The sequence below is a fragment of the Girardinichthys multiradiatus genome, chromosome Y (assembly GCF_021462225.1).
Source record: "Girardinichthys multiradiatus isolate DD_20200921_A chromosome Y, DD_fGirMul_XY1, whole genome shotgun sequence".
NCBI lineage: Eukaryota > Metazoa > Chordata > Actinopteri > Cyprinodontiformes > Goodeidae > Girardinichthys > Girardinichthys multiradiatus.
This window is the reverse complement of record NC_061818.1, coordinates 17769563-17793551: the sequence shown is the minus strand read 5'-3', so window position 1 is coordinate 17793551 and position 23989 is coordinate 17769563.

The window sequence follows — 23989 nt, the reverse complement described above, 5'->3', positions numbered from 1 at the left end:
GATTTACTCCATAACAATTCATTAAAATGAGCAACAAATGACTGTTGACTATGACAAATGCAAAAATACCTACATGATACAGCTACTGAAAGCAGCAGCAGAGTCAGAGAAAACATGGTTGGAGCGCTGGCAGAGATGAAATCTGATGCTCTTTCACTTTGTGTCTACATATGACCTGGAAACCACATCATTTACATAGAGCCAGAGAAGGAGGCAATAGTGTTAATTAGTTTAAACTACCACCAAAACAGAGGTAATGTAATTTCTTCCAGCAGGTCAAGTGTCAGAAATTATTTAATCTTGTGAATATTCAAATTATATCCACACACATACAGAAAAAACAGAACATGTATACCAGGAGTCCACTCCTGGTATACATTACCTGGATTGTCCAGAAGTACATAGTGTTCAGGTCTCAGAGACATGGCTAAGCTAAGAAAGGCTGAAAACCGACCACCTCTGAACAATACACAGGTTGAATGACAAGGAACCGGTGAACCAGACGGATGGGCTCATAGCCTGAACAGTAAAGAGGACAGAGGTCCTTTTAGAATTAAGTGCAATCAAGGTGGAGGTATGTGCTGGTATTACTGAAGATGACCTAGTTGGATCTTTTTGGGTTGGGGTGTATTATATCAACTCGCAAACATGCTGCCAGTTCTTAGAGCACACTTTCTTCAAGCAGTGGTTCAGGGAAAAGTCTGCATCGCATGCATGGGGTACTCCACTGCATGGCTAGCAAAGGCTTAAAGACAAAAGAATAATGAGATGACCCTCTTCCCTACCTTGCCTGGACCCTGTTGAGAATTTCTGGGCCACTATAGGGTGATGGACAATGATCCACCTCACTGAAGAGTGTTTGGGAGGCTGTGGTTGAATTGTCAAAGAGATCAAAAAAATGATGAACGGAAGGCTTGTGGCTGTTATCCAAAAGAAAGGGGTATAATTATTTTATTTTGGTAGTTCTTTACTTTCACTTTATTAGACAAAAATAAACAAGTGAGATGGGAACATTTCCATTTTTCATTTGATTATATAATAATGCACACCTACATTTTCCCAATAGATCCTCACTTTTCTTTTCTTGAATACTCAGGTCTGATATTTTTTAACATTTTATTATCATTTTTGATTGACCGAGAGCACTGTAGGTGTTCAGTAATAAAAATAATCATCAAAAATCAACTTGTTAAAAATGTGCAAATATTGTATACATGTATGCATGTCTGGAAAAATGCCTTGAGATGGCACAAATAAAATAAAAAAAATACATAAATATAACTAAAAGGGGTGAGTCATTCTGTAGTCAACAGCGCCACCAGATGGTCAAAGAGAAAATATCTGAATGCCTCTCCACCTGCTTTGAATACAGTGCATCTTTTTCATAGCAATGCAGAGCAGAGTCCTCTGGCTTTAAGCTAACATACACCATGCTATTGCTGTTGCCTCTAGTCATATTCTGCCCTGAAAACTGAGAATATTGTGTTCCACCTGCATCTCTATAAATGTATCCCACAAATGTTTTCCCCACAGGCTGTCTAATCCAGTTCATATCCCAGACCTAAATGGAGGCAGATCATCTGCAGGAGAGACTGGTTCTCTCCTTGAAGTTTTACCACCAGACTCCATATTCTGAACTGTAACTTGATGAGGTAACAGCAGAAGATATTGCACTGGTTATAATTAGGAAGCTATTTAGCATGTTTTTGAATTACAAACATATATAAATATTGTCTAACTGAACCCAAGTAAAGAAAGGTGGGAACTCGACATGAATATTGAAAGTAAGCAGAACAACAGTGAATGTGTTCAACTTGCTGAGGACACAGGCTATCTGATGCTTAACTTACAGTACAGGATCAGTCATCTGTGTGTACCCTAAATTGAAACCAAGGGATGCATAAGGGAGTGGCACTTAATGCACAAATACAATAATCCACATTTATTCTTTTGATACAGACAAACACAATCATGTTTCTTGATATAAAATTGCTTTCCTGATGGTGGGACAGTGAGACAAAAGAACATGGTAGACTAATTGTTCTCCTCAGTATCAGTGCTGTCACTGTAACGCTGTTAGTCTCTTGTATGGGAAAATATTCTCACAGCAAAATAAAGGGATCCAGATGAGGCAGTTGAGGTTTTTAAACAGCTGCTTAACCAACTTCAGTCACTGTGGCTCTCGAGCACAGAAATAAACAGCAGAATCTTCTGTTTGCAGACGATTCATCTGCAGATACAGCTGCTGTTTATTGTTGTCTCTGGAGATAGTGAACCTGCCTTGGACTGACTGAGAGTAGTACTTGCTGCTACCACTGCCACTATCAAGCGTGGAAATCCATTCTGGTCCTTTTCCAGGAGCCTGTCTGACCCAGGCCATCCAGTAGCTTCTGAATGTGAATCCAGAGGCTGTACAGGTCAGTTGGTGGGATTCTCCAGGTTTTTTAACCACTGGTTCTGATTCTGTCAGAGTCTGACCATCAGCACCTATGAAGCAAGACAGTCAAAAATTATTTTGTTAGGAGACATTTTGCTAAGGATAGATTACGTTCTGTCAGCATTTTCTCACTCATAAAGCAGATGATTAAAAAGAGCATTGCTGATATGTAGTCCATCATGGTCCAGTTTGCTCCTTGCTGTTTGACAGTAGAATAAGGAGCATAAATATGGCTGGAAGTTTGTAAGGTTTTGCATTGACTCCTCCTGCCTGGGAGGGAGGAACGGAAATTTAGATTTGAGTCTTAATATCATAGTCTGACTGGATTTATTTCATGCAGTTTGACAGATTTGGTTTTTACCTCAGTAGAACCTTTATCCCTTTAGAATCTAGCTATTTAATTTTGATCAATTATGACGATAGTTGCAACATGGATGAAAACACTAAAGAAAATAACCTGACCAGCAAATGAAAGAGAACACAATTAACAAAATAGACGTTATTCAATCATGACATATTTAATCAAAAACAAAATGAAATTTGTAAATGAGATACAGTTTTAATTGTGTAATTTGCTGTCTTTTAGTCGATAAATTAACTATTTTAAAACTGTAAACTACCTTTCACGTGATTATGTGAAAACTATGATGAAAACCTCTAGTTCAGATGTTGTCACATTTGACCATCAATACATATAACAACATATAAGCTGGGCCACTCTGTCTAACTTAGAGCCAGAGAAAATGTTCACATGTCCAGCAGAATGATAAAAGCAGCAATCTTGTTCTGTATCTGTTATTCATACACAGGCTTGAAGGAGTATGACGTCTATCTACCTGGCCACTAGTAGACCTCACAGAGGCGCTGTTTAGTTATTACAGTGCCTTGACATTCTTCATGTGTCATGTGACGGAGCAGAGGACAGGTTTGTGTTGTTGTGTGTGTGGTGTTCTCTTATCTCCACCTGCAGGGTGCGACAGGCAGTTGTAGCCATAGCTGTGGATCATCGGAACTAATCAGGAAGAGCCTTTTTAAGTCGCTGGAACCCTGAAGGAGACGTCAGATTGTTAACTCACCTGAGTTGTAATCAGTGCGACACACCAGTTATGTGTACTCACTGTCCACGATCTTGTGTTGTACTTTCCTTGCTCTCATCTCCTTAGAGTTGAAAGGAACTCTGGAAACCCGAACCTGTTCCCTCTCTGTGCATGTTCCAAGCTTTAGCTCACCTGTGGCCGAAAGCACTTCTCTGGGCTTCACCTGTCCTGAATCTCCTTCAGTTTCCTGGAAACTGGTAGTGTACAAAAGGTACTTGCCTCTCAATTCAATTCAATTCAATTCAGTTTATTTATATAGCGCCAATTCACAACACATGTTGTCTCAAGGCACTTCACAACAGTCAGGTACATACATTCCAATTAATACTAACAATTGAACAGTGCAGTCAGATTCAGTTATTTATTCAAATTGGATAAAAAGTTTTTCTATCTAAGGAAACCCAGCAGATTGCATCCAGTCAGTGACTTGCAGCATTCCCTCCTCCCGGATGAGCATGTAGAGACAGTGGACAGTCACTGGCGTTGACTTTGCTGCAATTCCTCATACTGAGCATGCATGTAGCGACAGTGGAGAGGAAAAACTCCCTTTTAACAGGAAGAAACCTCCAGCAGAACCAGGCTCAGTGTGAGCGGCCATCTGCCACGACTGACTGGGGGTTAGAGAGAACAGAGCAGAGACACAAAAAGAACACAGAAGCACTGATCTAGGAGTACTTTCTATGGGAAGGAAAAGTAAATGCTAATGGATGTAGCTCCTTTAGTCGTTTCACCTAGAAAAAAAAAACAGATAAACTCTGAGCCAGTTTTCAAGGTTAGAGTCTGAAAGAGAGCACATAGAGTTAGTTAAAGTTAAGCTCAGTCAATCGCCACGTCTAGGAGAGAGAAAGGGTTAAACACTAAAAGACAGGGCTATGTGGATCATTGGTAGAGGGTGAGCATTAAGTTGTTGTCAGCAGAAGCTCGGACGATTCCCCTCTCCAGAAAGGTGTCACAGGTAGACACAGAGCCAGGCCAGGTGTAGCTTCTAGGAAGAGAATAGAGAGAACAAAGTTAAAAGCTGAAATAACAGCAAATAATGCAAAATTGTAGAGTAGTGTGAGAATGTAGCGAAGAGGGTGAAAGTGGTCGTTATGTCCTCCAGCAGCCTAAGCCTATAGCAGCATAACTACAGAGATAGTTTCAGTTCAGATTATTTACTTAAACGGTGCTTATTCACAACAATGTCGTCTCAAGGCACCACACAAAGGGTCCCACTGATGGTCATTGTTATACTAAAAACCACAAGGATTGGGATACCTCTCTCTGTGAGACTGATTATAACCATCGGAAAAGAGAAGGGATCACACAGGTAGCTCCTTCTTGGATCTTCAAATCACAAAGACTCCTGCCTGTCCGGCCTCCAATCTTACACCAATTATCTGGAAGGAATCCCAGAGAAACCTCAGCCGCCTCACCACAATATCATCTGTCAATTTCTGTTGCGTGGCATCACTCACCACCTCCCGGCTGCTCCACTTCATTCTCAAGTAAATGCTATCATGAAACATTCCAAGTTGCACACCATAACCTGACATTCGTACCCACCAACCTCTCTTCTATAGTACTCCGACCTGCGAGACACGGACCCCCTTACGACTACAATGTGTTTCCCTGCTTTTCAATAAACTTGTTTAATTCTGATCCTGCCTCCATAATTGTTACTCACACTAGAATCACCTGGTTCTCCATTATGACATCATTGTCGAGAACAACCAGGGCATGACGGAGTGAGGCTGGAGCAATGACTTGAAAGCCTCGAAAAATAGATTCACCTTGCACAGACAGCTTATTTTGAAGTTTGGGATATCTGCAAAGAACAGGGCTCAAGGATTGCAGAAGAGGGAGGCAATCCGTATGCACAGCATTCAGGACAGGAAGCAGAAGCAGCAACAAAATCATCAAGAGAAACAGCAGGCAGCTGGCTGGCAGACAGTATTGCAACAAACTCAGATTCAACATTCACAGCATGATCAGGTGAAGTGGGCAATGGAAGAGAGAGGCAGTCAGCAGTGCTTTTATATGAACCTGGCAAATAAGTAACATAAGTGAAACACAGCAGCCACTGTGCAACACGCATGCCAGCACGGTCAGAACCTTTAGAAGTCAGGGGATTTGTCAGAGCTAGGTGCTCTGTGAAGAGAGTAAATCTCCAGTCTGTTGGAAAATTTGTACATAAATTATCATTGCTTAGTTTAAAAAGGTTCTTTATCCTCGATGATTTATCATTAAAAGTCATTTTCATTTATTTAGTTTGGTAAACCTTAATAGAAGTGGTTTGAATACTTTTCATATTTATCTTTGAGGTACTTTTATGAACTATTAACAGAATTGTCATCTTGCCTTAGAGTTGCATTTGTGTGGTTGGTATACAGACTGAGCAGGAAGCTGTGTGCGTGGGACTTCTGGGAAGAAGGCTGTTCGCACCCCAGCCAATCTTCGTGTCCTTGAATGCCAGATGTGGACATGTGGACTGTATCATTATCTGGACAGAACCAGTTTTATTCAGTTGGACTTGTATTTGTGAAACTGTGTGTAGCCACACCCACGATGCTGTCACATGAGTGTTTTGTTTTTCCTTTCTTTAATAAAAGGCTGTGACACAGGGCAGCTCCTCTGAGAGAATTGACTGTCTCTCCCTGGCCAGCCAAAGATAACTTTAACTCGCTTGTATCGTCAATGTTTATCTTCTCTGAGTTTATCAGTGTGTCTAACTTTGACATTTCCCACGGATAGGTTCACCATTTCAGCCTCTTTCTCGACTGTCGAATATTTGCGTTAAGCAGGACTCAAAGTTCTGGATGCAAATGCAACAGTGAGTTCTGTGCCATTTGATTAATTTGGTATAGCACAGCACCAATAATAAACAGAAACATCAGTGGACACAGTAGTGGGAAGGTCAGGATCAAAAAGTGCAAGAGCTGGACTTTCTAGCAGTTTTATCTTCTCAAAACTACGCCCCGCTTTTTCCGACCAGTTGAACTCAGCCTCTTGGCGTATGCAGGCACATAAAGGTTCCACAGCAGTAGGAAAGTTGGGTATAAACTTTTTATACAAGGAATACTCAGGAATGATTGCAGCTTAACGTGAAGAACAGCAGAGATGCGATCCTCATTGGGCTGAATTCCCACTGCTGTCACTGTGAGTCCAAGCTAATGTAGACATCCATGGTCTTTTAAATGTTGCAGCACAGCTCTCAATGCACCATCATGGTCAGTTTGACTGCAGACCCAGACGATGACATCACCAAGGTCGTTTGCTACATTTGGTAGTCCTTCCACAACTGTAGCTAGCATTTTCTGAAAGCTGTCGGAGCAGAAGCAAGGCCATAGTTCTGTCAGCATTTTCTCACTCATAAAGCAGATGATTAAAAAGAGCATTGCTGATATGTAGTCCATCATGGTCCAGTTTGCTCCTTGCTGTTTGACAGTAGAATAAGGAGCATAAATATGGCAGGAAGTTTGTAAGGTTTTGCATTGACTCCTCCTGCCTGGGAGGGAGGAACGGAAACTTAGATTTGAGGCTTAATATCATAGTCTGACTGGATTTATTTCATGCAGTTTGACAGATTTGGTTTTTACCTCAGTAGAACCTTTATCCCTTTAGAATCTAGCTATTTAATTTTGATCAATTATGACGATAGTTGCAACATGGATGAAAACACTAAAGAAAATAACTTGACCAGCAAATGAAAGAGAACACAATTAACAAAATAGACGTTATTCAATCATGACATATTTAATCAAAAACAAAATAAAAATTGTAAATGACATACAGTTTTAATTGTGTGATTTGCTGTCTTTTGGTCGATAAATTAACTATTTTAAAACTGTCAACTACCTTTCTGTTACGGTTTGCGAGATATAGGACCCCAGAATGCAGACCAGGAGGCAGCATGACGGTAAGTGCAAAATATTTAATAACAAAAAACTCACTCACTACAGGAGGCATGAACAAAACAAACGGGCAGGCAAGACAGGCATGGCATGATCAAAAAGACAAGACTTGGTTAGACAACAAGACATGAGCATGAGAAATGTTTCCGCGACGACTAACTGAACAGGTGTGTATATATGGAGCATGGTACAGGTGGAAAACAAAACTGATTAACATGGTGCAGGTGAACCGAATAAACTTAATTGACAGACAGAACAAAATGTGGCTGCGGGAAAAACAGAGACTAATATACAAACAAAACATGAACAAGACTAAAACATGACCAGAAAAATAATAAACAAAAGCATGATTCAAAACTTGAGCAGTGAAAAACATATAAAAAACCAGAAACCAAAAACCAAACAACCCCAAATCATAACACTTTCACGTGATTATGTGAAAACTATGATGAAATCCTCCAGTTCAGATGTTGTCACATTTGACCATCAATACATATAACAACATATAAGCTGGGCCACTCTGTCTAACTTAGAGCCAGAGAAAATGTTCACATGTCCAGCAGAATGATAAAAGCAGCAATCTTGTTCTGTATCTGTTATTCATACACAGGCTTGAAGGAGTGTGACGTCTATCTACCTGGCCACTAGTAGACCTCACAGAGGCGCTGTTTAGTTATTACAGTGCCTTGACATTCTTCATGTGTCATGCAACGGAGCAGAGGACAGGTTTGTGTTGTTGTGTGTGTGGTGTTCTCTTATCTCCACCTGCAGGGTGCGACAGGCAGGTGCAGCCACAGCTGTGGATCATCGGGACTAATCAGGAAGAGCCTGAAGGAGACGTCAGATTGTTAACTCACCTGAGTTGTAATCAGTTTGACACACCAGTTATGTGTACTCACTGTCCACGATCTTGTATTGTACTTTCCTTGCTCTCATCTCCTTAGAGTTGAAAGGAACTCTGGAAACCCGAACCTGTTCCCTCTCTGTGCATGTTCCAAGCTTTAGCTCACCTGTGGCCGAAAGCACTTCTCTGGGCTTCACCTGTCCTGAATCTCCTCCAGTTTCCTGGAAACTGATAATGTATGAAAGGTACTTGCCTCTCCTTCTTGGATCCTAAAATCACAAAGACTCCTCCCTGTCCGGCCTCCAATCTTACACCAGTTATCTGGAAGGAATCCCAAAGAAGCCCCAGCCGCCTCACCACAATCTCACCTCTCAATTTCTGTTGCTTGGCATCACTCACCACCTCCCGGCTGCTCCACTTCATTCTCAAGTAAATGCTATCATGAAACATTCCAAGTTGCACACCACAACCTGACATTCGTACCCACCAACCTCTCTTCTATAATACTCCGACCTGCCGGACCCGGACCCCCTTACGACTCTATTGTGTTTCCCTGCTTTTCAATGAACTTGTTTAATTCTGATCCTGCCTCCATAATTGTTGCTCACACTAGAGTCACCTGGTTCTCTATTATGACATCATTGTCGAGAACAACCAGGGCATGACGGAGTGAGACTGGAGCAATGACTTGAAAGCCTCGAAAAACATATTTACCTTGCACGGTCAGCTCACTTCGAAGTTTGTGATATTTGCAAAGAACGGGGCTCAGGGAAGCATCCTTATGCATCCAGATTCAACATTCACAGCATGATCAGGTGAAGTGGGCAATGGCAGGAGAGAGGCAGTCAGCAGTGCTTTTCTTGAACCTGGAAAATAAGTAACATAAGTGAAACACAGCAGCCACTGTGCAACACACATTTTCATTTATTTAGTTTGGTGAACTTTAATAGAAGTGGTTTGAATACTTTTCACATTTATCTTTGAAGTACTTTTCTAAACTATTAACAGAATTGTCATCTTGCCTTAGAGTTGCATTTGGGTAGTTGCTATGCAGACTGTCCAGGAACCTGTGCGCGTGGGAAGAGTACTAATAGCACCCCAGCCAATCTTCGTGTCCTTGAATGCCAGATGTGGACGTGTGGACTGTATCAGTATCTGGACAGAACCAGTTTTATTCAGTTGGACTTGTATTTGTGAAACTGTGTGCAGCCACACCCACGATGCTGTCACATGAGTGTTTTGTTTTTCCTTTCTTTAATAAAAGGCTGTGACACAGGGCAGCTCCTCTGAGAGAATGGACTGTCTCTCCCTGGCCAGCCAAAGATAACTTTAACTCGCTTGTATCGTCAATGTTTACCTTCTCTAAGTTTATCAGTGGGTCTAACTTTGACATTTCCCACAGATAGGTTCGCCATTTCAGCTTCTTTCTTGACTGTTGAATATTTGCGTTAAGCAGGACTCAAAGTTCTGGATGCGAATGCAACAGTGAGTTCTGTGCCATTTGATTAATTTGGTATAGCACAGCACCAATAATAAACAGAAGCATCAGTGGACACAGTAGTGGAAAGGTTAGGATCAAAAAGTGCAAAAGCAGGACTTTCTACCAGCAGTTTTATCTTCTCAAAACTACGCCCCGCTTTTTCAGACCAGTTGAACTCAGCCTCTTGGCGTATGCAGGCACATAAAGGTTCCACAGCAGTAGGAAAGTTGGGTATAAACTTTTTATACAAGGAATACTCAGGAATGATTGCAGCTTAACGTGAAGAACAGCAGAGATGCGATCCTCATTGGGCTGAATTCCCACTGCTGTCACTGTGAGTCCAAGCTAATGTAGACATCCATGGTCTTTTAAATGTTGCAGCACAGCTCTCAATACACCATCATGGTCAGTTTGACTGCAGACCCAGACGATGACATCACCAAGGTCGTTTGCTACATTTGGTAGTCCTTCCACAACTGTAGCTAGCATTTTCTGAAAGCTGTCGGAGCAGAAGCAAGGCCATAGAGGACATCATGAGTGATGAAAACAGTGAGGTCACAGCTGTCCTACTGCAAAGGCAGCTGGAAGTAAGCACTCTCCAAGTCTATGGTAGAACTGATGCTATGTTTTAAGCAGCAGCAGAGCAATCAATGAACTAGCACTTCTTGTGAAGTAAAACAGTAGCAAAGCACACCAGCCATGAAACTCATTTCTGGCGACATAATGAACACAAAAGTGACAATTTTGGAAAAACTGGAATTATTATAAATATTATTATTGTTAATAAGTTAAAAAGTTATATCCTTGACTTTGAGAAAATAACTTGCTGTATATAAAGAGCTTTACTGTAAATTATTACCAACATGTCTAACAGGAGCACAGTGCTCATTTGGGCACATCTGCAACATGAAACAACTATAGGAAGATAAAAATAAATTATTTAAAACATCGACCCTTGAAATGTAAGTTACAGCATACATTTTCTATTACAGGTCCTTCTCAAAATATTAGCATATTGTGATAAAGTTCATTATTTTCCATAATGTAATGATGAAAATTTAACATTCATATATTTTAGATTCATTGCACAATAACTGAAATATTTCAGGTCCTTTATTGTCTTAATACGGATGATTTTGGCATACAGCTCATGAAAACCCAAAATTCCTATCTCACAAAATTAGCATATTTCATCCGACCAATAAAAGAAAAGTGTTTTTAATACAAAAAACGTCAACCTTCAAATAATCATGTACAGTTATGCACTCAATACTTGGTCGGGAATCCTTTTGCAGAAATGACTGCTTCAATGCGGCGTGGCATGGAGGCAATCAGCCTGTGGCACTGCTGAGGTCTTATGGAGGCCCAGGATGCTTCGATAGCGGCCTTTAGCTCATCCAGAGTGTTGGGTCTTGAGTCTCTCAACGTTCTCTTCACAATATCCCACAGATTCTCTATGGGGTTCAGGTCAGGAGAGTTGGCAGGCCAATTGAGCACAGTGATACCATGGTCAGTAAACCATTTACCAGTGGTTTTGGCACTGTGAGCAGGTGCCAGGTCGTGCTGAAAAATGAAATCTTCATCTCCATAAAGCTTTTCAGCAGATGGAAGCATGAAGTGCTCCACAATCTCCTGATAGCTAGCTGCATTGACCCTGCCCTTGATAAAACACAGTGGACCAACACCAGCAGCTGACATGGCACCCCAGACCATCACTGACTGTGGGTACTTGACACTGGACTTCTGGCATTTTGGCATTTCCTTCTCCCCAGTCTTCCTCCAGACTCTGGCACCTTGATTTCCGAATGACATGCAGAATTTGCTTTCATCCGAAAAAAGTACTTTGGACCACTGAGCAACAGTCCAGTGCTGCTTCTCTGTAGCCCAGGTCTGGGGAATGCGGCACCTGTAGCCCATTTCCTGCACACGCCTGTGCACGGTGGCTCTGGATGTTTCTACTCCAGACTCAGTCCACTGCTTCCGCAGGTCCCCCAAGGTCTGGAATCGGCCCTTCTCCACAATCTTCCTTAGGGTCAGGTCACCTCTTCTCGTTGTGCAGCGTTTTCTGCCACACTTTTTCCTTCCCACAGACTTCCCACTGAGGTGCCTTGATACAGCACTCTGGGAACAGCCTATTCGTTCAGAAATTTCTTTCTGTGTCTTACCTTCTTGCTTGAGGGTGTCAATAGTGGCCTTCTGGACAGCAGTCAGGTCGGCAGTCTTACCCATGATTGGGGTTTTGAGTGATGAACCAGGCTGGGAGTTTTAAAGGCCTCAGGAATCTTTTGCAGGTGTTTAGAGTTAACTCGTTGATTCAGATGATTAGGTTCATAGCTCGTTTAGAGACCCTTTTAATGATATGCTAATTTTGTGAGATAGGAATTTTGGGTTTTCATGAGCTGTATGCCAAAATCATCCGTATTTAGACAATAAAGGACCTGAAATATTTCAGTTAGTGTGCAATGAATCTAAAATATATGAATGTTAAATTTTAATCATGACATTATGGAAAATAATTAACTTTATCACAATATGCTAATATTTTGAGAAGGACCTGTATGGTCACTGCTGGGTGGCAGCGTAGTGAGAGGAATACAGCTCAGCTGTACACATGGCAGCCTAATGGCTTTACGCTACATATATAGCAAAGAGGAAAACTACACCCATGTATGTTTTTTCAGAGACAGACTTGTAACGATTAAGAGAATGTTCATACATGCAGTGGTGCATGTATGAGCCACAAATCTGGGAAGATTGAGCTGACTGAGCAGCCAACACCTGGACAACGCATGTTGGTATGTAGTGTCACTGGTAGATAATTATATAAGATGAGGTGAGCGGTTTGCCGATTAGCAGAGGAATTCTTTTTATGTTGCATCTTTGTAATTTGAGACCATTATTATTTTAAATGATCATTTTTGTTGATGCTGGTCAATGTGAATAATAAGCATGTGGTTTTCTAGAGCAGTGGTGGTATTTGTGCTTCCAACCTCTGTCCTTTATAACTGCACATCTAACAAGACTGAAAGTGATTATTATCTTTTGGCATTTATCATAATGAGACTGAATAAAGCAACTGTAAACAAATCTACTGGATAACATAGCTGTTAGCCACAGCTGTTACAAAGCACAGGTCTGCTTTTTCCTGCAGAAACAGCTCTACATCAACTCATCATCTTGTCCCCCTCGTACTTAATTTTTGTTCTGAGGATTATAGGATAGATTTTTTATGCCTGCAGTGTGCTTGCAGCATGCTTGTTTGTGTAACATGGATTTATGGTACATCTCTTTGCTAAAGCCGAAATCTACTTTGGAAACTGAGCGGTGCCAACTCTTCATCCAAAGATGTTTCAACAAAACAACCCTGCAAGCATACAAAAAACATTTTTTTGTGGATTTTGGTGAAAAAGATTGCTGCCCCTTGATCCATCATTTATCAAAATAGGTTTTGTCTTCCTGCAAAATTATTTTCCATATGAGATTGGCTTTTTCACAATCAGGTTCAAAAGGAGTAAAAAAAAGTTTGTGTAAACATGTCAAACTTTTAGAAATTTCTTAATTTGTATCTCTGTTGTGGTGAAAAAATAGCTGTGAGAAAACCTTTGAATATTTTGTGTTTGTTTGTGTATGTTGGCTTTTCATTTATTCCACACTAACACAAAGAGGTGCTTGTTAAGTTTAAAGTAAGGATGCTTGTTGACAGTATCTGTTACTTTATCTGTGCACCAGATAATACATTTAAAACAAACAACACTGACATTTGTTCTCCCTCAAACACTTCATAAATGTTTCTGTCTGTTAGCCGTGTATGATCTGTGTCAATTATAAAAAATTAAGCACGAACACAGTAACAAATAATCTCAATACAAAGACATATTTTATGCATGACAGTATCCAAACGATTTACTGTAAATTGTTGTGTTGCAAGAAAACTGCACTTTGTGTTACTGACTGTATGACAAGTGTGAATTAAAGTTGTATTGATTGATAGATACGTCAAAATATGCTGTCCCACCTTAGGAAACAATTGAAATCAAAATAAAAACAACAGAAGATAAACATTATCCAGAGTTTCTAGAAAAATATTTAAAAGTGGCTTTTGAACAGGACATTTTTACTATTCAACCCATTTACACAAAGGTTGCAATCTTTGGCTGACATTTGTTTAATTTGTTTTTACATTTCATGGACAAGTGGTTGCCCACAATGTTTTTATACCTTTTAATGTAATGGGATATTCCTAACTCATATTTCAGTGAATATGCAGGATTGGGTGCCCCTTCCTGAAATAAGGGAAACTTCTTGGAGCTATTAAAGCTGCCGGCCCAATATGATGCTCTTTTAGAAGAACACAACAGAAACCCGATGGGGCATGTCACCTACCTGAGCCACCAGTTTCAGAATGAGTTAATTTCAGCCCTTAACAGTGAGACACTGAACTACATCTCAACAAAAGTTAAAGCAGTAAAGTTTTATTATGTTATTGTTAACTCCACTATTGACGTTACCAGAATAGATCAGTTCTCTCTGTCCTTCAGATACGTCATCAAAACTGGCAACAAAGTTGAGCACTTTGTTCAGTTTGAGAAGCTTTCAAACAGCAACGCCGCCACATTTTATGATGTACTCATAAATACACTCAATGCACTGGGTCTGGATGTTAAACTTATCCAGGGTCAGGCATATGATGGAGCAAGAACAATGTCTGGTTGTTTATCAGGGCCACAGGCAGGGTTCCTGAAAGCATTTTATGTGCACTGCTGTGCGCACAATCTAAATCTCGTCCTCCATTCTGCAGCATGCTCCTTGGGTAGCGCAAAGCTGTTTTTGAGCACACTGGAAGTGCTCTAATGTTTCCTCACTTCCAGCCTTCCAAGATATAAGATACCGGAGGAGGAGCAGGCCAACATGCAGCTGGAAGAATACAATAGTAACATTAAAAAGTATGTCGGTTACCACATGGGCATCGAGGAAGTGAGCCACTGAAGCAGTCATGCGAAGTTTACTTGCTATACTGGCGGCCTTAGAGAAGATAAAAGAACACAAATTCACCGCAGACAGCCTCTAAAGCAGAAGGTCTACTTCACAACCTAAGCACATTTTAATTCAAACTTATGCTGTGCTTTTTAAATGCTATATTGCAGAAGACATACATATTCTCTCACTAACTCCAAAAATAATCTCAGCATGGCTGTTCGGCTGATTGATGGCTGTATTGTGCAGCTCAAGGAAATTCTCAAAGATGTGTTGTTTTAGGAGACGCTTGAAACAGGCAAAGGCATGGCTAGAAGGTGCATCTCCTCCAGCAAGTTCACTGAGGGGAGAGGCCAGAGACGAAAATGTCTTTATGATGAGATGGCAGAAGACAAAGTGATCCAGGATCCCACAACACGTCTCAAAGTGAAGTTTTATTTGTACATCATAGACATTCTTCTGCAATAGTTCAAGAAACACTTTGCAGATTTTCACCAAATGGCAAAGCTTTTCTCTGTTTTGAACCCCAAAACCTTCCACAGATGATGCAGCCGAAAGAATCCAGGATTTAGCCAACTTCTATGAAGGAGACATGTCCACAGCCGGGCAGGTCTTGGAAGATCTTCTTTTTTTGTGTGCTATGTGTAGCAAACTAGAAATAAAGCTTAACACCATAGAAGCTGGTCTGCTATTTATTGTCTGCATCGATATGGATAGGACATTTCCCAACATCAGTATGCTGCACCATGGCTGTTTAATGATAAATCCATTGCAGTGTCCATGGTGATGAAAATAGCACAAATTGTGCTGCACAACTCATCCTAATCCACGCTCTGTCCAATTATTGATGCTACTAATTGATCCGTTGTGTCAAACAGGCTGTTGCGGTGCAGTGTCTAATGTTGGGTTTACTTTATGTTATGTAATATCTGGCTGTTTACAAAGCAAATTGAGACTTTTTGTTGATCTATGATTTTAGTTCATATTTTGATGGTTCAAAGTGTGTTGGTTTTTATTTTTGAAGCTTCAGTCCCTTTTTGGCAGCGACCAAATACAGCTCAGATACAGATCAGATCCATAATGTGATTTGTCAACAAGTGAAATAGCCAAAATGTTATAAGGACCCACTACAAGTCCTCGCCCCGTCTGCAATGTAACACTGGCTCCGTGTCTGTCTGTATGTAAGAGTTTTTGTGCAGCCTCTGTGTTCACATGGTGTGTGTGTGTTCACACAATACACAACGGAGTCCTCTGGTTACAGTTTGGATAGTTTTAGGTACACCATGTTGTTCCTGTTTTCTCTGCTGATTCCATCAACACTGCTGGCATAAATGGTTTTACTGCCATCATACCAAATAACGCCGATCCATTTCAGTGTTTTTTCCTGCAGATTATTTCTCTGATCCAGTCCCTTCCATTATGACTGAAATGAAATCTAGATCCTCCACAGGAAAGACTGGGAACGTCTTGAGGCTTTTTCACCACTGAGTGTATGTGTGATAAATAACAAACTCTAATATCATTAGTGGTACAAGAGCCCCTCCTCTGGGGGTTTGTAATAATGCAAGTGTTCAATAACTGCGGAGCAACTGGAGTTTATCTTCTTTTGTTCCAACTTACAGCCTGACATTAGCTGTTTATGGTTGACTGCTAGGAAGTGTTTAAGTTGTAGAGGGGGGGCTACTTCATACAGGGCTCTAAATCACCAGGGTATCAATTATTTAACACTCTGCTGCTTGTTCCCTCCAATTATAAGCCCAGAAACTCCTGGCTGCTCCTTGTACAAGGTAAAACTAAGGTGGACCGGGCCTTTCAGCCTGTGGCTCCTAAACTGTGGAGCAGTTTTACCCTGCTACTGCACTCTGCAGACTCTGTGGGAGTTTTTAGAAATCAGTTGAAAATTGTTTTGCTTTTATGTTAATTGGTTCTCTTCCTTCTTTAAGAAGTAAAACAAGATCAAACCTCTCATTAACAATTTATCTGAAATAAACACAGCTTGCTCTCATAAAGTTATTTTTATGATTATTTTCTATTTAGAAGGTGAATGACCTTAATCAGGATTTTAATATATTGTGTTTCTTGCATTCATGTAAGTCAACAGCTTGAAAATAAGGCATACCAAATTAGCACTTGCAGATTTGAATTGTAAAAAATACAACTCTCTGCAAAAAGTCTTTTTTCATTTTTTATTTTATTTTGGGTTTTCTTTAAAAGAACAAGGGAACTTAGTGTGTACAAACATTAAAAGTGAAAGTTTAAATCTACTCCAAGAGCAATGTGAAGACATATTCATTTTAAGGCTTCTTTGTGAGACAAACAATAGAAAAAAATGTGACTTTAATTCAACCATGACATTTTCTTCATGTTATTCATTTCCCCTTAGATCAGACATAAACTTTTGAGACTTTATCTTTTTTTTTTTTTCTGAGACTCTGCTCTTTATCCAATGCCGACAAATCTGCAGCATCTGTGTGATGCTATCATGTCAATATGGACATGGATATCTTGTCTTTATGGTATGTTCATTTGCATATAGGTTGAACAACAACGTCCCAACATTATTAGCACTGAGGAATGTTTCCGCTACCTTGTTGAATCTATGCCACGAAGGATTAAGGCAGTTCTGAAGGCAAAAGGGGGTCCAACCCGGTACAAGCAAGGTGTACCTAATAAAGTGGCCGGTGATTATATATTTTATATATATATATATATATATATATATATATGTGTGTGTGTGTGTGTGTGTGTGTGTGTGTGTGTGTGTGTGTGTACCAGTGTTATACAGAGCAATCTCTCTAGTTGCTTTTTGATTGCATGTTTGCAGTCTAAGGGGTTTTTGTTCAGCCTCTCCACCCACTTTGAACACTGTGCTTGTCTGGCACAGTAATACACAGCAGAGTCCTCTGGCTTTAAGCCAGACAGACTCAGATACACCATGCTTTTGCTGTTATCTCTGGTGATTTCTATTCGACTTTGTAAAGTGCCCAAATAGCTGGTTCCACTTGCATCGCTATAAATACGTCCCATCCATTCCAGTGACTTTCCCACAGGTTGTCTGATCCAGTGCATGTTAAAAGACCCGAATGTGAACCCAGATCCTCTGCAGGAGAGATTTAGAGTCTCTCCAGGCTTTTTCACCACTGGACTGGAAGGAATAGACTCCATACTCTGGCCTGCACAACCTGATCAGATTACAAAAAGCAGGAGAGCAAATTATTTTTTGGTGTACGGAATAGGAAAATGTTGTTTGATAAAAAATAGGTAAGGAAGTGGAATAACTCACAAGGCAAAGAGAGAGCAAGCAGAAGAAGAATGAATATATTCATCATGTCTAGAAATCCAAATCTCTGATTCTCTAAAACTTAACCAGTCGTGAATATATGTATACCATGTACAGACCACAGATTTGCATCAGGATATAATTCATGAGGGAGTGGCTCCTATCAGTCACAGTTTCAAAATGCAAAAACAAGTTCTGTTTATTACTATGTAGGGAAAATGCAGTCACGCATGTTGATTATTATAATTTGCCTCAAACACAGTGAAAAGAAGCTGTATTTTGTCAGTAATAATTATTCATTAGCTCTGCTCTGTTGTGAAAACCTCACCACTTTAATCATTTTATCATTACATATAGATTGTGTCTGCAGTTCTGCTTCTCCTGCTAACCTTCTTCCACCACCAGGTGCTGCTGAGGTCTGTGTTTCCAGGGTGTGACAGGTGTTCCTCATCCTGATGGTCAGGAGAAGTATAAGGTGACGGATCGCCAGCACTTCTTTGCCTGAGTGTTTTGCCCACAGCGGTACAACTACCTTGCCAAATCTTGTGTTTTTGAATCTCGTACTCTTTGACAGAAGAAAGTCTAACTTACCGTTTGTCTCGCTCCTTCTAGGCTCCAAGTTCAGTCAACGTCTCAGTCTGGTGATAGATCGCTCCCTGCTTCAGAAGAACAAGGATCAAGCTCCAGCTGGCAGTCTGTTTCTCTGGTACTCCTCCCTCGCATGCACGCACCCTGTCCACCCTCCAACTACCCGCTTCGGATAGTCCACCGGAAGCTCCTGGTGGATTCTCAGAAGAAGCCTCCCTGGATCTCCAGACTCATCTGCCATCTCCCTGGCGGATCTAGCCCTCCCTGCACACCGTAAGCCTTCAGAAACAGAGACTATTAGCTGTCATTCGCCTGGTTCTTACCTGACCTGTTTTCTTCCCTCCGCAGTCCTCCAGTTCCCGTCTGAAGGCTCCCCCTGTTTATTATTGTTCCTGATTATTGGCAATAAACTTCCAACCCTTTCCACTGTTCTGAATGTTCTTCAGCATGTGGGTCAAGTCGGCCGTTAAAACAATGACAGAATGGTGTCAACATTTTTAAAGAAAGATGCTTAAGCAAATAAAGTGTGACACTTATTAATTTGTTTCTGTGCATCAGCAGATTACACATAAAATTGACTTTGACACCGATTTTTATATAATGGTGTTAATGGGGATTATTTAAAAATTTTGGAAATTTATTCCCTTAGTAATTACAAATAGAGTCAGAATAAATGCTGAAACTAATTAAATCACAACACTATTTACTAATACAATTTAAATGTAATAAAATAAAGCTAAAGCTGGGGATCAAGGTTGGTTCAATTCAGATTCATGTTGAGGGTACAAGCAGTATTATTATTGTTTTGTACTGAAGCTATTCTCAAATATATTACAAATATTTTGCAATAAACATGTAAGGATCTTAAACACAATTAAAAAGTGAAAATGTTTGTGTTAGCAATGTATGAACTATTTTAAGTTTGGTTACACAAACCACTTATGGGAATGAGAACCTTATCTTACGCGTGTTACTTTCATCATTTTACAAAAGGTTTATTTAAAAAATTTGGTGAATAGTTCACAAAGAACTTAATAGATATTTCAAGATCATAGAAATAAAATTCTGATACTAAAACACTTTGTGATCCAAATACAACTTTAAAATCATTAACCAGAGGTTTTACTGGCAGTATTGCCTGGTGAGTTTTAAATAGGACATTTAGCAGGGCCCAACCTATTTGTACAAAGCAATTCAAATGGAAAACCATAGGGGTTTTTTCCCCTGATACACTTTGCAGATACACAGAATCATGTTTCTTGACATTAGATGTAATATTCCTGATGATGGGACTGTAATAGAAAAGGAAAATTTTACTGTTTTGGATTATTCCTCTCTTATTCTTCCATCTCAGTATCAGTGTTTCTGCAACTGCCTTACTGCTAGTTTTATATCCACATCTTGCAGAGAAACAAAATATCCACCAGTTAATTCTGAAGCTGCTTGAAGTTTTTGTGCAGCTGCTGCAACAACTTCAGTCACTGTGCATCTCGAGCACAATAATAAACAGCAGAATCTTCTGTTTTCAGACTGTTCATCTGCAGATACAGCTGCTCTCTGCCGTTGTCTCTGGAGATGGTAAACCTGCCTTGGACTTACGGGGAGTAGTATGTGGTACCCCCACTGCTACTGATATAAGCAATCCACTCCAGCCCTTTCCCAGGAGCCTGTCTGATCCAGGCCATCCAGTAGCTGTCGAATGAGAATCCAGTAGCTGTACAGGTCAGTTTGTGGGACTCTCCAGGTCTTTTAACCGCTGATTCGGATTGTGTCAGAGTCTGACAATAAACACCTGTGAAGCGACAGAGTCAAAATATATAGTTCTTGTTAGAACACAGTTTCACAAATGCAGATTAAAGTTTTGTCAACAATTTCTCACCTGTGAAGCAGATGATAAAAAGCAGCACTCCAGACCTGTAGTTCATCATGTTTCAGCCTGGTTCTGGTTCTCTGACAGTCTTGACACAGTCACACAAATAGAGCTGGGAATTGTTAAGCTTTGCATTGACTCCTCCTGCCAGGGAGGGGGGAATTCAAGCTCAGATTTGTGAAATAAACAATTTATTTCACACACTTTGACAGTTTTCTTTCTATATAGATTTTTGTTTTTCATTTCTCTAAAATACTAATACTAGTAATTTGATCAGTTTCATCATTATAAAAGTGTCTTTTCCTACTAAGGAAATGTCCTGGCTTTTAAGGTGAAGGGAAATCTCACATTTTAGAAAACAGCCAGATATGATAATAATAATGATGGTAATTATGGCTTCATGGTGGTGGGGTTGGTTGGACTGTTGCCTTGCAGCAATAAGGTCCTAGGCCTGAATCCTGGCCTGGGGTCTTTTTGCACAGAGTTTTAATGTTTTCCCCGTGCACACTCTCCGGGTATGAGTGTGTATGTGCGTGGATGGTTGTTTTTTCCTGTGTGTCTCTATCCTGACCGGTGATAGACTAATTACCTGTCCAGGGTGTACCCTGCCTCTCGCCCAATGACTGCTGGAGATAAACTCGAGCCCCCTCTGTGTACTTGCAATATTAAATTACTTTAGGTAGGCTTGTGACCTCATAGCATAAACTTAAGGTCAATACAAGGAAAGTTGAAGATTTTGTCTTTTATTATTTTTGAATTTGAGGATTGACTATTTCATGAAATGTGTTTTTCTGCATGTGTTGTAAGCATAACATTTAATGAAAATGAAATGAAGAATATTTTAGGCCTATCATACTAAGCGTTTTTGTAGAAGATGCGCAACAAAAATACTTTCTGTCAATAGGAAATCATAAGTCATAGCAGGTGAGCTCAGTGTTTCTTTTTTCTGTGTCTGTATGTGAAGTTTTTGTACAGCCTGTGTTCACCTTAACCACTATATGTAACTCATGGCTCAGTAATACACAGCAGAATCCTCTTGTTCAGATTTAACAGTTTTAGATACACCATGCTGTTGCTGTTATCTCTAGTGTTTTCTATGATGTCATCAACACTTTTGGCATAAATCTTTTTACTGGTGTCATACCAAATAACACCCATCCATTCTAATGGTTTCCCTGCTGATTGTTTGATCCAGTCCCTTCCATACTAACTGAAATCAAATTCAGATCCTTTGCAGGATAGATTGAGGATTTCATGGGGCTTTTTCATCATTGAAGTGGAAGGAATGGACTCCAGAGTCTGGCTGTTAGAACCTGAAAAGAAATTGGCAAAAACAGGAGATCAATTAAAATTCAATAAAAAATGGTTTTCTGATATCAAGTTGATTCAGCTTACATGGCAGACAGCTCACTATCAGCAGGACAGACAGTTTGAGCATTACCTTGAAACTGATGCTGGGAGTGAAGTTCTATCCACTGATAAAGAACACAGCCAGACAGAAGGAGGTTGGCTGTATGTCATTTTCTTTCTGCAAATAGGTCTACTACATATACTATCTGAATTATTCTTCAGATAAATCATTCAGTCCCTCAATCAGTTGATGAGGTTTATTTATGTAACATATTTTCAAATCCAGGAAATCCAAAATGCTTTTCTTAAGAAAAACAAAAAAATAAAAACAAAACACACACACACAATCTCTATGTAAGAAATAATAGACTCTGTTAGTCAATATCATTAGTGGTAAAAGAGCCCCTCCTCTGGTGGGTTAGTAATAATAAAGTTTTCAGTTACTAAGGAGCAGGAGTTTCTTTACATTTATTCATACATAAAAAGCACAAATTAAAAACGTTATTAGAGATAGTACTGTAGAAGATGCACATGTTCAGACTGACTGTTATACAGTCTTATAGCAGAAGGAACCAAAGATATCTTAAAGCGCTCCGTTCCGCACAAAGGGAGAGGAGCCTGTTGCTGTGGCTAATCCTCTGAGCAGGCAGGGTGTCATGTAGAGGGTGTCTAATATTACACAGGAGGCCCTGCAAGACAATCTCCATCCTTCACTCCAGTTATTTTGCAAAGGGAGGGCTCCTCCATTCAGGGCTCTAAATGACCAGGCTTCCAATTATTTGTGCCAAGTTTTAACCAAACACTCTGCTGCTCGTAGACTTCAATTCCAAGCCCAGAGCCTTTGTACAAGGAGTTTCTGCTCCTTTTACAAGGCTAAAAACTAAGGGGGGCCAGGCCTTTCAGTCTGTGGCTCCTAAACTGTGGAACAGTTTGACCTGGCAACTTCACTCTGCAGACTCTGTGGGAGTTTTTAAAAACCAGTTGAAAACTATTTTGTTAATTATGCAATTATGTCATTAATGTTATTGTGTTCATTATACTTGTTATGATACTATGTTTAAATAAACATTACTTACTTATTTACTTACACTGAGAGGCTGTTAAAATTAGGAACTTCCTAGATATGAAATAATGTTTTGCACATTTATTTTTTTTTTTTCATAGAGCACACATACAAGCAAGGACTGTTGATAATTGGGAGAAAATAAAAATTTTTGTGATCATCTTCAGATTACATGTTAAGGATATGATCAATCCTCTCGTCAACAATTTTCTCTGAAAAAAAAAACAGGTTACTTTCATAAAAAGTCCTTTGTTATGTTTACTTTATATATAGTTGGTTAATAAAGTTCGGTAGGATTTTAAAATATACAATTTCTTAAAATAAAAGTAAAATCATGCATTGATGCAAGTCAACAAATTGAAAATAAAGCATTTCAACTAGCTGTTTGCAGATTTTCATTGTTTAAAAATATAACATTCTCTGCAAAAAGTCTTTTTTTTTATTTTGTGTTTTCATTAAAGGGGCAAGGTGCTGTGTACGTAAACATGAAAGTTTAAAACTACTCCTTAATTTCAAGAAATTGAATATTAAAGATAAACATGTTGCAAAAATTGTATAAGAGAACCATGAAGCCACATTAATTTTAAGACATTTCCAAGAGACAAATAAGTTAAAATATTTTTACTTTAATTTGACCATGACATTTTCTTCACATTAGATATATATATTTTTTTTTTAATTCAGGCATACAATTTTGAGATATGACATCTTTGTAAAACGTTTTTTGTTTTTTTTATTGAGACTGCATTTTGTCCAACTTAATTCATTCCTTTTCTGTGTGTTTTCCTACTTTATATTATTATATTATCTGCCTTTCACCAAATGAAATCAAACTTCACACTGCTTGCACTTCAATCTTTTTAAATGAGTAGGCTGAGGTTTTCTATCACAATGGAGCCAATTCTAAAAGAAACTTCATTCAATGATTTCTGTCTTTGTATTTCTAATTGTATTTCCATACCAGTATTATACAGATTAGACAGAATTCTCTTTCATTTTAAAATGGAAAAAAAAAATCAACACAAAATGTATCTTAGAGCTTCCCGTGTGGTTGGTTTTATATTGCATGTTTTGCAGTCTGGGGGATTTTTGTACAGCTCTGCTGCTTGCTTG